This window comes from Sarcophilus harrisii, chromosome 4 (genome assembly GCF_902635505.1).
Source record: "Sarcophilus harrisii chromosome 4, mSarHar1.11, whole genome shotgun sequence".
Lineage (NCBI taxonomy): Eukaryota > Metazoa > Chordata > Mammalia > Dasyuromorphia > Dasyuridae > Sarcophilus > Sarcophilus harrisii.
Window position 1 is genome coordinate 22,404,864 of NC_045429.1, and position 13,925 is coordinate 22,418,788.

Sequence of the window (13,925 nt, forward strand, 5' to 3'; positions counted from 1 at the left end):
ACTGACTCACAATGGGGAGGAGGCTGTTGGGGTGATGTCAGAGGGGAGGGGTCGCATGGGTGTCCCTCAGGGCCACCCCCTCAGAAAGGCAGGAGACCCTCAGTTTTCCCACCGGGCTGATAACAGTCCCCAGACAGCCCCGATGGGGACCCTGGCCCTGGCTCCCCTGCCCGCTGGGGCCGACCCGAGGGCTTCCGGTACGGGGCGTCTGACAAAGCAGACTCGGTCCTGCTGGGGAGGGGACCTCGCTTTTACCAAGCCCTGGGAGAGCTTAGAGGGACCTTAAAATGGAGTGTGTCAAAGCTGCTGGGTAGCTGAGACTCTTATTGTCCAAACACAGAATATCCCAGAATGCTGAGTGTCAGGAGGGATGGGGCTTAGAACCAGAATCTCAGAATTGAGAGGAAACCTAACACACCCGGGAGGGAGGCATCAGACCAGAGCTTCTTGGGACCTCGGGACACGGAGCAGTAACAGGGGAAGGGCCAGAACACAGGATGTAAACAGCTGTTTTGGGCCTCCTGGGAAAAAGGCGGCCTTGGTGGCTTCTCACAGCACAGGCCCGTTGGGTGCCGATGGCTCCCCTGGCAGGGCCAGCCGGGATTGGGAGCCAGGCCTCTCCACCGTCTGATTCCCAGCCAGCTTCTCCCTGTTAACGAGCCCTTGAGGCTCTTTAGTTTCCCGCAGCAGGAGGTTCTTTGGGACCCCATCTTTGGGCTGACTTCGTAGAGCCGCCATTCCCCAGGCAACGAGTACCCCCCTCCCCCCCCGGGTGGCTGGAGCGGGCGGGAGGCGAGAGGGCCCCGTTCTTGCTCCGGGGACTTTCCCGTTTGCCCGCTGGAGCTCGCCGAGCAGAAGTGGGCGCTGGACCTGCCTCACCCCAGTTGGAGCGGCCGGGCCCTGGCCCTTCCCGGCACGGCATCCTCTCCGCCGTCGGAGCTGAAGGCTTTCTCCTCTCTCCCCGCCCCCACCCCTTATTTTGCCTCCTCCTCCCCCCTTTCTAAAAAGCATTTTGAAAATCACAACATTTATCTCGAGCCTTATTATGGGAGACTCTTCTTCTCCATGTTTAAAAATAAATGCCGGCTTGGAGAACTATATTTGGTATATAGAAGTAGTTTGCATTTAAATGTGTCTTAAAGGACAACTGCTTCATTGAAGACGCAGAATGGGGCTTAAAAGCCAGGCTGAAGCGGGGAGGAGGAGGAGGAGGAGGATGTGGGGGAGCAGCCGGGGTGGGGGGGCAGGAAGCTGCTCAGGATGCCTGAGTTGTAGCTTCTGCTTGTCTGGGATGTGAGAAGCAGCGGCCCTCCCCCTGCAGCCCCCTCCCCCCTCCCCCCCATGAGTGCAGAACTGGATTACTGGTACTTAAAAATTCATAGAAATGTTTCTTATCGCCACGTCATAATTGACATGAGTCAGAAAGCAGAATTACCTATTTTGTGTCCCTGCACACCCGGGCCGGCAGCTGCAGCGCCGCCGTCTTAAAAAGACAGAAGAGGGATTTGGCGGCCGGAGGGGAGGGGGCCGGCGGTCACTTCTTTATTTATGCCCAGGACTCCATTGATCTGAAATCTGGCTCCCCTCGCTCCTGCGGTCAGCACATTCTGACTGATGGATGGACGCCGGGCGCTGGGCCTCCCGATGAGATCGCCGGGCCGAGGGGGGATAGGGACATGGGGGCCGGGCTGGGAGGCGGGGGGTTGGGGGATCGGCCAGCTGAGGCACACTCCCTTTGAGTGGGGGGCACGGGGATGCCCCCCCTCCTCCCGGCCGGAGCCTCAGAGTGGCCCCCGCCCCTGCTCCCTTGGAAATCGCTGTGCTCAGCCATCCGTGAGGCGCTCCCTCCCTGAAAGTCATCCATTGTGCATCCACGGCCCCCCCCTGGTCCCCCAGACAAAGCCAGAGACCGACTCTGGGGTCCCTTCTGGCCAAGCCCTCCTGGGTTTTGAGGCCTCGAGGAGGCCGGCCCGTGTGGGATTATGTTTCCAAAGGGCCTTCTGGCTAATCCCTGTGTGTTTTCTCCAGGGGGTGGGATGAAGATGGGGACAAACGATACGGAATCCCAGCTCCTGTTTACAGATGGGGGGGGCAGGAGAGACGGAGGAGCTTAGAATACTAAACATTATCTAATGAAATCCCCCACTGGGGGGCGGCTGGGGGCAGCTGAGCATTACCACGGCCCTCATTAACAGGCCGAACAGGAGGCCCAAGAGCCCAGGTCCCCCTTTGGGGGGGCTCGGCCCAGGTGAGGTTTTGGGGATGGCTAATTGTTTTGAGAAGAGAATGTAATTATCCTTTGTGATCATCAGATTACCCCGGGCCTGGAAGAGATTTGAGGACCCCCCCCCCCCCCCCGGAAGAACCGGGGCCGGGAAGGGGGAGCCTTGGCCTTTGTGCGCCCCGGGCGGGGAGACCACACGGGGATGGCCCCGGGCCCGCAGTTCTCAGGGAGCTGGATTAGGGGGGCCCGGGGTCACCGGCGGCAGGGATAGGGCAGCCTGGCTCCGACCAGACATCTGCGGGGGGTGGGCCGGGCAGCTGCCTCAGCAGGCAGGAGCGCCGAGTATCTGAGCCTGGACTGAGCCTGTCTCCCCATCCCCTGTAAACGAGGGGGCTGGGCTACCCCTGCCCCCCATCTCCCTGAGACTTGCCAGAAGCAGCAGAGGGCACACGCTGGCTTCTGGGTCTGGGCCAGGACCGGGCTCCGGAACAGCTCGGCCTCCTGGATGTCTGACAGAGGGAGGGGTCCATGACAGAGCCCAGAGGAGCCATGGGTGTTTCCAGCCCCCTCCGAAATCAGCCCACACCCTTAGACTACCCCGTGGTTTGGGGCTACTTAAGACCGACAGGAAGTAGAAATCCGAGGAGAACGGCCGCTTTCTGAGGGCAGGGAGGGGTTTGTGGTCATCTCCTCGCTGTAGCAGGGGCCTCATACATGCTCAGTGAGTGGACAGTCGGATCTGAATCCATGTCCTGTGACTGGATGCACTGGGCTTCCCCTCGTAGCCAGGCTGAGCACAGAGACCCAAACGGTCCCCTTTCTATAGGCTGGTTACCAGGGGATTGGGCTCCACCCAGGGGAAATAGTATTGTACCCATTTTACAGATGTGCCAATGGGCACAGAGGCTTCCTTGGGTCTTACCCAGATGTCATTGGAGGTTCTTGGCTCTTCCTTAACATTCTATGGCCCATTCTATGTTATGGGCCCTTCCCATAACATTCTAAGCAAGGTCTCCACCCATTTTCCCCCCAAATGAGGAAAATTCTCCAGACAGAGGACAATGCCGAGGTGCTCGAAAGGGAGAAAGGTACGCCTTAAGAGAAAGTTAGTTCTTGGTTTTTTTATGCTGTGAACCCCATGGGCAGTCGGGGGACCCCAAAGGATCCCTTCTTAAAGTTTTGGGTTTTGTTTTTGTTTCAAAGCACATGTACAGAGGAGGAAATTGAGGCAAGGACAAGTTCGTTTTGCCTAAAGTCAGACATCTAGCGAGTGTTTGGGCAGGGGTGGGGGTGGGGTGAATCTAGGTTTTCCTTTCTCCCCTTCTCCCCTTCCCCCCTCCCCCCTCCATTCCTGGAGCCCCTGAACCTTGCTGCCCAGGACATAGAGTGAGAACCTCTGCTTTTCTGGCGGCTGACTTGTGCTGACCAGCTCCTTTTCCTCATTGTGCCTCGGTTTCCTTTTTTTATAGAGATGAAGTGATTATGCCAGATGTTGTCTTAGCATCTCCTCCCAGTCCCCAAATGCCAGAATCGTTTCTCCTGTTTTTCCTCAAAGATCGAGACCCCAAGGAAGCTCCTTTTTCAAGTTCTCTCCAGACTTCCTCCCTGAAAACGGGGAAGGGAACAAGCATTTCTGTAATACTGCGTTTAAGCACTTCACAGATTTGCCGTCTGGTTTTCACGGCTACAGAAGGCAGGTGCCGTTGGGATCCCCATTTGGGGAAACTGAGGCAGGCAGGCTAAGTGACAGGCCCAGGGCAGTGAGGTAGTGCCACAGTGCACAGAACACCGGCCATGGAGGCAGGGAGACTCGACTCTCTCGGGGTTCAGATCTGGCCTCAGACGTGAGCTGGCCAGTCCTGGCCAAGACCTTCACTTTGGGGGCCTTCGGAGGAAATGCAACCTGTATCTTGTCCAAAAAAAAAGCAAGTGGGGCCCTGAGTGAAATGACTAAAGAGCCGCAGCCCCCCCCAGGGCCTGCCCCAGAGCTGGTGCATATTCTCATTCTCAGTCTGTCTGTCTCTTTGTCTTCCCTCTCTCTCTTTCTCTGTTTCTTCTCTTCTCTTCTCTTCTCTTCTCTTCTCTTCTCTTCTCTTCTCTTCTCTTCTCTTCTCCTTCTCTTCTCCTTCTCTTCTCCTTCTCTTCTCCTTCTCTTCTCCTTCTCTTCTCCTTCTCTTCTCCTTCTCTTCTCCTTCTCTTCTCCTTCTCTTCTCCTCTTCTCTTCTCTCTCCCCTCCCTCGCTTGATCTGATGAGAGGAGCCAGCTTCTCCTCTCGGCCCCATTGCCTCCAAGTTTGGGGCCCAGCTCACGGGGAAATCTGGCAACTCTGCTCAGCCATATATCTTGAAAATCGCCCTCCAGAAACCAGCTCATTTAGCAGATTTACCGATGGGCTGGTGACATTTGTTCTCAGGTGCCAGCAGTGCTAAATCACGGCACATCCCCCAGACTTCAACTCCAGACACAAAACTTTTCAAAAAATCGGAGGCAGGAAATATCGACACTCCATTAACTGCTCCCCTATTAATCTGCTGCTCAAATACGGGTGTTTTCCCAAAAGGGTTTGGAACACAATGTAACACTGACCCGTTCTGTAAATCAGACGGCTGCCGGCGGCTGGCTTTCTCTGCCGTCCCCCAGCCCCCCACGGGCTCCTGGGATTGATGGGATCCAGAGTCTGAGCCGTTTGGCTCCTCGTGCTGCGGAGCCGGATCAGGCACTCGCGTCTCCGGGATCGAGACTGGCATCCTCCAGAAATCGGCCCGTGCTCCTCCGCTGCTCCCCCGATCCCTGAAACTGGGCAGCGCTTGTCTTGGGCCGTGGTTTTGTAAATAGTCATGAAATGGTGGATTTGAACAAGACCTTGCCTGAGAATAGTGAAAACGGGGAATGTTGGAGTTGGGATGGGCCTTGGAACACAAGATGTCAGGGCTGGGAGGGAGCTTGGAACAGGGAATGTCACGGTCTGAAGGGATCTTAGAACCTGTTGATATAAGCATTTGAAGGTTTTTCACTTAATTCATTTGATCCTCGCAAGAACCCTGGGAGAGAGGTGCTGCCATTAACCCCACTTTATAGTTCAGGAAATTGAGGCCCATCATGAGACTTGCCCGGGCCCCCCAGTTGCTGTTCCAGGCAGATTTAGACTTCCTGCTTCCACATCCCATGTTGTCTATGGCTTAGCCAAAAGAACATAAGACGTCCCACCGAGGCACTGAAAAGGAACTTAAGCCCTGGGATGGGGTGGAACTTGAGTATTTGCCATGAAGGGAGCCTCGGCCAGCAGCCTGCAGAGGGGGGCAGCGTTGCTTCCCAGAGACCCCTTCCAGATCAGTTGCCAAATCTAAAGCAGCCTGTAAATGGGAGTTCTTACTGGCAGACCTGGGCCTGGCCACAGATCCAAGCCTGGAGCCAGGAGAGAACAAGCACAGGAACCAATCCGGTGGTTTCCAGAACCATGGAGAACAGGCCGGCTGTGGCGGGAACCGTGAGCTCTTGCACGGCTCCCCCCAAGAGGCCACTAGTGCGCCGGGATTCTTCCTGGAGACCCTTTCTAGCACATGGCGTCTGGCGCAGAGGGCTTGCTGGGATGCCCACTGCTGGGATGGGCTGAGCCCTGGGGAGCCCAGCCCCGTAGGCCTTCCCTCTCCGTCAAGGTCCCGGTGTGGGTGAAGGCAGCACCGCCCACTTTCCCTTGGAGCTCAGCTCGCAAACCCTCAGCCCCTCCATCTTCCTGCAGCCCCCCAGGGAATGGTGATCCTCTGGAGAAGGCTTCCTGGTTACCAAGTACTTCCTCCCTCTTCAGCCAGCCCACAGCCTGAGTGTGTCACATCCTTGTCTCGAGGAGGAGGAAGCCGCTCGGGGAGATGTTCGGAGATAACCACGGCCAGCCAGCCGCCGTGGGGTCAGCGCGTTCCCCCGCCCCCCGGGTCCGGCAGGGCCTTCCTTAGCTCTCATCCACTCGGTACCTATTTGAATTTCTCTCCGACTTTCTTACACTCAGACTGAGGTAGCCTGGGCTGCTTTGTTGGGTTTTGTTTTTTGGGAAACTAAAAGGCATTCGTTTTTGTTGGGCAGCTGAGAGGCTGTGGCCTGGCAGAGCCAGGCAGGGAGCCCGAGTTGGAAGTTTCTTTCCAGCCACTAGTGAACTCCCTGCTCATCTCTGCTCCGGGCCTAAGCTCGGGCAGCCCCCCAGCCTCCAGCTTCTTGCCCGCGCCGCCCCTTGGGTTACTTTGTTAGATGTGTGTGTGTGTGTGTGCACGTGGAGGGAGAAAGAACATAGTAGGCATTTAATGGGCCTTAGTAGGCTCCTTGATTGAATGTTTCCGAGTGTCTTCAGCTCGCTCCCAGGAGCCCTTAATCACAAGCCTTGGATCCAGATTCCCCTGAAATGCTTATTTCCTTGCTTGTGTAACCTTGGGCAAAGCATGACCTCTCTAGGTCCCAGGTTCCTCAGTTCAGACTGGGGAGTTTGAACAGTTTCTGAGGTCCCCTGAGCCCCAGAGTGGCCTCCGTGAGCCGGTGGCTTGAGGCAAGAGGGAGAGAGAGCCTTACCTGTTCAGGCAGGGTAAGGGCGGGCAGGATGGGACAGGATGGGGCAGCGGAGAAGACGAGGGCTTCGAATGGGGATCTTGCCAGGATGAGTGGAATGCCGGGTCCTAATTCCAGAGACCCAGCGGCATCTGGCCCCACTGGAGGAACAGGTTTCCTTGGCCTTGTTCCCAGTCCCGGCCCCCACAAACATATTCCCTAGTCCAGGGATTCCAGCCAAAGCACACGCTTCCCGGGTCTGTTCTCCGTGGCTCTGGAAACCCAGAGTAGTGGTTCTGGTTCTTGTTTTCTGGTTCCATCTCGGGGCTGTGTTAAACAGAGGGCCGGCACTGGGCTTTTCCTGGCCACTAACCACTGGCCCCTCTGTCTGTCACCGGTCCCCCGGGCTGCCGTTATGGTTCACCCCATGATCTCTCCTTTGGGTGCAGCCCTGCAAACTCCTCTGTCCCTTAATAAATGCATGAAGGCTGATTACTCCCAAAACCTTCCCTTGCAGCCCTCGGTTTGAGGAGAAGACCTTTAAGGCCCCCGATAAACTCAGGGTCCGTCCCGCATTGTCCCCTGGGCCTGGAACTCGCTCTCTCTTTAGCTCAGGACTCATTCACTTGCCACCTTTTTGAGCTCTTTCCTGATCCTTCCACCTCCTCCCCTAAATGACCTTTCATTTATTTACTCACGGAGGCCTCTTCTGCTCCAGGACTCCATCGCCTGTGAGACGGTAGTCCCTGTACCCCACGATATATTAGCACAAGGCCCGGAGCCATGACCTTATAGGCCGTGGACTCCCCCTGCCAAGTCACCCTGCTCACTTGGAACCCCTTCCCCAGGTGAAATTCTCTTCCAAGATGGCGCCGGCTCCCTTTCCCCATCCCCTGGATCTCTCTCTCGCTTCCTTTGGGTATATCTTTAGGATATAGCTCAGGGTGCTCTGCCTTTCTGGGCTCCCACCTCCCCCTGGAGGGCCAGGGAATGTGTCTTATCTCACCTGGTACATAATAGGTACATAATTAGCATGGATTGAGTGGCTCTAACCCTACCTCTGCAAACCTCAATTTCCCCCTCTATAAAACATGGCTTACTGGGTGGAAGGAGAGGGGGATCGGCAGGCTCCGTTTATAAGCACGTGTAAAACAAAGGCGGCTGGGCCTGTGGCTGGCTGCGGCTTCCCTGACCTGCCTCCGTGTTCCTTCCGGACCCTTTCAGATCTCTGTTCCTCCAAGGCTCTCCCAGCTCCTTGTTCTGTGCATGCCAGTGGCTCTGGGAAGAAGCTTGTGCCCCGGACCAGGGGCGAGGTTCCAGAGGGTGCCCCTTTATGGTTTCCCTTGGAGCAGCAGATGTTTCGCTCCCTCTGGGGGCTGGTGGGACCGGGACCTCTTCCCACAGGTATCCACGTCTATCCCTGAGCCCCCAGGGATCCCGACTGGCCTGACACTGTCCCCTAGGCATCCTGGAGGCCGGAGGTGGGGCAGCTCAGTGTGCAGACAGCAGGGCTGGATGAGTGAGTCACTGGGCTAGCAGGCCCAGAGTCCTCGCTGCAGGCTGGTTATTTTCCTCAAAAATAAAAAGGGAAGAAGGACTCGTTTCCCTGATGATTCCTTCCAGGCCCCCATTTCCTCCTCACTTTGTTTCCCCCCAGTCATCCCTTGGAATTCCAGAACGCCACAGCTGGATTGTTCCTCAGGGGGAATCTCTGGGTTAAACAGATCCCTCTGGGTTTGGAATTGAGGCCCTGGCCCCGAATCCTTCCCTGGCCCCTTGTGCTGCTTCCATCACCCTGGCAAGGCCCATGCCCTCATCTGCCGAGTGAAGGCCTTGGACAGGCTGGCTTCCGGGAAGGCTTCTTCCAGTTCTTAATTTGAGATCTCAGGTCTGCTGCTCCTTCCTTTGGAGAGAAGCTCCTGTTTTAGGGCTATTCCCCTAAGCTTGCACCAAGTTGCTTCTGTTTTCCTTCTCAAAGGTTTTGTTTTCTTCTCCAGGCCACAAAAACATTTGTGGAAACAGCCAGCATTTATTAGGCACTTGCTGTGTACCAGGCATTGTGTAAAGCACTGAGAATATAAAAAGGATCCAAAATAGGATCCCTACCTTCAAAGGGCTCACATTCTAATGGGGCGACAGCTTGGGAGCAACTGTGTACATACATGACATAGGTGGTAAACGGAGGCATTCATACGCGGTAAACTAGTCTGCAGGGAAACCGTGCTTCCCTGTTCCTCCTTTCATAACCTGGCATTGGTTTTCCGGCCCCTTATTTCCAAATTTGCCCTTATTGAAGGAGCATGCTCATTTAATCTATCTTGTACTTTATGGAGAGGGTCAGCACTTCCCAGCTGTGCCCTTGGTTCTGGCCATTGCCCCTCCCTGGGCCAGCTGTGATGGTAAGAGGAGCTCTTCTCTCTCCCCCTCTCCCTTTCCCTGTCTGTCTCTCTCTCTCTCTCTCTCTGTTTCTCTCTCTCTCTCTCTCTCTCTCTCTCTCTGTGTCTCTCTCTCTCTTTATATATAATCTAATATAAAATGAAATGAATATACATATATATATATATATAGTCCCCTCTCCCTACATTTTGGACATGGCAAAAGGGTCAGGAGATCATAGGAGCTATGGGATCCCTTGTTTAGCTTTCCTTTATGTCTGGGATGCTGAGCACCCAGAAGGTGCTGGATAAGTGCTCAAGTCAGAATTCCCCTCCACCCCAGTAGAAGGCATTGAGGTGGGGCCTAAGCCAGCCCAGCTCAGACCCTCCCATTACTAGTGTGGAAGAGAGGCTCCCCGATGAAAAGGGACGTAGCAAAGGCCTCCCTCATCCCTGGTGGCTCTGGAAGATAAAGTACCGGCCAGCCAAAGGCCAGGACTCTGGCGACAGTCGCTGACCCGGCCTCTCGGCCCCTTTCTCCACTCAGCATTTCATTCGTTGCTCAATTTCTCGGGAATCTTTGCTCCAGTTTTGGTTTGGGGCTGAATGATGCTCTGTCAGAGAAGTTCCCCCTCAGCCCGGGATCCTAAAGGCTGCTGGTTAGGGGGGAACACTCACTTTTTCGGAGCCTGTATCATGTCTCCTCATTGGTCGTGAGCTGCTGACTTCCTTCCAGAAAGGATTCTCTGCTAGGACCAGATAGAACGCCCTCCTTCCAGGAGTCCTCAGTCCCACTCTGTGACTTCTACTGAAGAATAAACTGAGGCTTAGAGAGGGGAAAGGGATTAGACTCGGGTTCCCGAAACAGGAAAGGCTGGTGTGTGTCAGTAGCTGCTCCCCAGCTTTTATCTGTAGAATATAAGCTGCTGGAGGGCAGGGCTCCGAACTTTGTAGCATTGTTTTCTCAGCACTGGGCCTGCCAAGGAAGAAGTGTTTGGGAAATGGTGATCAGTTGGTCCAGTTCCTGAACTGGAAAAACCTCCTCCCCTTTATGCCTCTGGAAGTTGTTCCCTGCGTCTTCTGGACACTCTCCCCCTTCACTCAGCATCTCATGATGGTCCCTGGGAGGGGGCGCCTTTCTGGACCCTGGGTCTCTGCTTCCTCAGACAAGTGAGTCCAGTAGAACGGAAGCCCGTCTTCTCTGCTTGGGACGGTGCCCTCCTGATTGTCGGAGCTTGGTGGATGTTCCTTGAATTGCATTTTAAGTTTGCTCTGGAAAATCCTCCAGTAATGGAAAGACTGGACTGGATTGAAGAGGAGCACTCTGGGATAGAATTAAGGAAGCGAGGGGAGGAAATTAGAAAAGGTCCTCTAGGCCTTTTGTCTTCCGTATGGGGAAACTGAGGCTGAAAAGAAGCAGTGGCTCAGCAAGGACACAGTGATAGTAGCAGAGGCCAGGGTTCGGAGGGCCTACCTGTTTCTTTCCTTCTCCACAGCTCCTCACGCTCTAGATTTTTCTAAAGAGCACAGTTGTCCTAAATGTCCCCAGAGGTGGGTTTTTAAAGTCTTTTCAGTTGGAGAAAACAAGAACTGTTGCCATCCTCTGAGGAGGTGGATTTGGGCAGCTGATTTTTACTTCCAATAATTGGTAGCTGCTGTCTCTCCACCGGGCACTGGGCTCAGTGTTCCACATACAAAGAAATGCAGCAGTCTCTTTTTTCCTGAACCCACAGCAAGGTTGGGCAGTGAGAGCTCCATGGCCCTCCTGCCTCCTTCCCATGCCTCCTGCCTTTGTCAGTGCTGATTTTTTGTCCAAGGGGCTGGCGTCAGATGAGAAGGCAGGCTTCTCGGCGATTCCTGGTGACCTTTGGCAGAATTTCTTGTGTTCTCACCTGCACGGTGAGGGGCCGCTTGGGCTCCCCAATGTCCAAGGTCGTTGCTATCCGATTTCCCCAGTTGCTGTTACCCCTCCTGACTTTGCGACTTGGGCTCCATTTCTTCCATTGCTGTCAGAACAGCAGAACAGCGACTTTCAGGAGGAAAAACACAGGTTGTGCCCTTGTTCTCTGTTATAAATGTCTCTAATCGCATTATTGCAAAACGCCAGATCCAGAACGGGACCTTGAAACTCTGAAAAGCTGAGCTGGAGAGGAAGCTTAGAACATGGGATGTCAGGGCTCGAGGAAGCACTTGGAACATAGAACTAAGTTAGAAGCAACATGGAATGTTTGAACTGGCAGCACATTTAATAACCAGAAGCTTAAAGTGTAGAACAGAAGGTGAAGAACTCAGAGAGACGTTGGAAGGGACACAGATAACTCCGGTCCCATCCCAGGCGTCTTAGAAAGGTGCACATGGCTAGAGAGCAGATGGGGAAGATCCAAGGGCCCCCCGCTGCTTGGCAGCTGGAGCAGAGGACGGATGTCCCATCTCCTGCTAGACGCCCTATGCCAGACTGGTCCCCGAGCCCCTCGGAGGCAGGAAGTGGTTGCTGGGGCACGCCAAGCTCCCTGATATGACTCGGGCACAATTGATTGGTGCATATTGATCGGCAGGAAGCTTCATGGGAATCTCTGGAGAATCTGGATGCTGCAAATTGATCTTCAGTAGAAAGGCCTTGTGAGGGGTAGTTTGGAGAGCCTTTGACTTGAAATTTGAGAAAAAAGGGATGGGGCCAGGCCCACAATGTGGGGGAGCGATAGGCTGGATGTCACTGGTGCCCTTAGGTTGCTCAGCACCTTCTCCCGGCCTCGGTTCTCCCGTTGGTGGAACGACACAGTCCTGTTTCTGGCGTTTGAATCCCATGCAGATCTTCTGAGAGGGGCCAGCAATGGGAGAGGCCCTCAGAGGTTACCTTTAGCCCCTCCCCAAGCGTGCTCTGACCTTTGTGTCTTTGACTTCCTGAGGGTCTGAGATTCTTAGAACTCTGTGGTCTTGTGGCTCGGCTGTCAGCTTCGCTCAGGTTCTCCTCAGGAGCCTCCTGGAGGAAGCATCCATCCCTGGGGGTTTGGAAGAGGCTGCAAGCCTTCATCTTACAGCCTTGGTTCTGTTTGGGGTTTGGGTTTTTTTCTTTTTTTTCTGTCTCTGAATGCCCAGTATAGAGCAGCTCCCAACTTCTGAACATTCGCATTGTATTGACAAAGGCTTGGGTTCTCTCCCCTCATTGGACTGACTGGCATCTCAGCTTTAATCCTTGCCCAGACACATCCCACCCAGAAGGCCTTCTCCTATGCTCTCCTGGTTCTTAGGGATCTCTCTTCAAAGTTACTTTGTATAGGCTTGGTGCTTGATACACAGATACATTGTATCTTGGTGCACAGATACATTGTAAAGACTTTGTATCCCTTCCTCAACCCACCGGGTTGGATGTTAGCTCCTTGGAGGCTAGGACATTGCATTTTTGTCATTGTATTAGTGCCTACAGTAGTGAGTCATTGATCAAATGTCCATTTTGGAAAGCAGATCTGGGGTCCTTGATTTTACCCCTTTCTTCTACCCCTTGCCCTCTGCTCCTCCTTCCCCAACATAAAAATAAAATTCATCACCAAGAAAAATAGTGGTAGTTATTTTTTAAGGTCTTTATAGCCTAATAAAGAAGTAGGAAGGGAGGAGGAGCTGCCAGCTGGCCCTTCTTGCCTACAGGTAGAAATTTCCTTCCTCTCTTTTGAAGAAAATGTCCCATTTGTGGGGGCTGATCACTGAGCATGGTAAAGACCAATGTGAAGGGTGGTTGGAGAAGGAAATGCGATTGATCCCTGACCACTGGAGGTTCTGTACTGCTGCAGGGAGAGGAGTTAGCTGGTTTTGAGAGATTCCAACGGCTTAGGAAAATCCTGGGCCCTCGAGGCTCTCTGCCCACCACAGTACCGTACTAGCATCTCTCTGCACTCTTTGCCAGGGAAGACATTAGGTTGGGGATGTGGGGAGCAGGGGGGTATCATCTAAGAAATGGAGAAGTGTGGAGGTGGGGGGTCTCTTGTTTAGGAGATGGGACTAGATGTGGTGATGGGTGGATCTGGGTCCTTTGCTAAAATGAGGTGTTTATGTTCCCTCCCTCAAAAGATGCTACGGACAAAAGCTTGTAGCAGTGAGAATCCTGGCCAGTGTCGTTTTATTATTAGCCAGCTGTGGGGTGATAAGCCTAATTGCTTTATCTCTCTGATCCTCAGTCTTCACTTCTCTAAAATAGGAGTAATGATATCTCCCAGGTGGGTGAGAGAAAATCTATGCCGAGCTTTACGATTAAAGGCTATCATGTGGGGCCGAGACCCAGAGAGGCGGCTCAGGAAATGCTCCGTGGCCCCCAACAGCCCCAACCCTGTTTTACTTTGAAACTGCAACTTCTCGGTCTGAAAGAGACCTGGGAGCAGAGGGGAGGAGGGGGGTGGGCTGCTGCTCCCGGCACCCGCTTTATTTCTCACAAGCCTGGGCTTCCAGTCCCCCGGGGCAGAGGGAGGGAGCCTCTCACCTGCTCGCCTCTCAGAAGCAGTGGAGATAGGAAGCATTTAAACTCTAGCTGGGTGGTTTGGGGCCTTGGTTAGAAGAAAATTGGTTCAAACACCCTTCCAGTTAAGGGGATTGGGGGGGGGTGCTTCCAATCCAACACTGGAGATCAATTTGACACCTTCTCTTTGAGCCCCAGATGGCTGGGGAGGGAGGGGAGTTGGCCGACAGCTCTGTTAGGAAATAGAATCATCTCTGTGTGTGGGGCTAGCTAGCAGTGAGATTATACATGTATAAGATAGATACTATAGATTATATATAGTGGGGCAGTGTATATATAGATGTATAAGGCT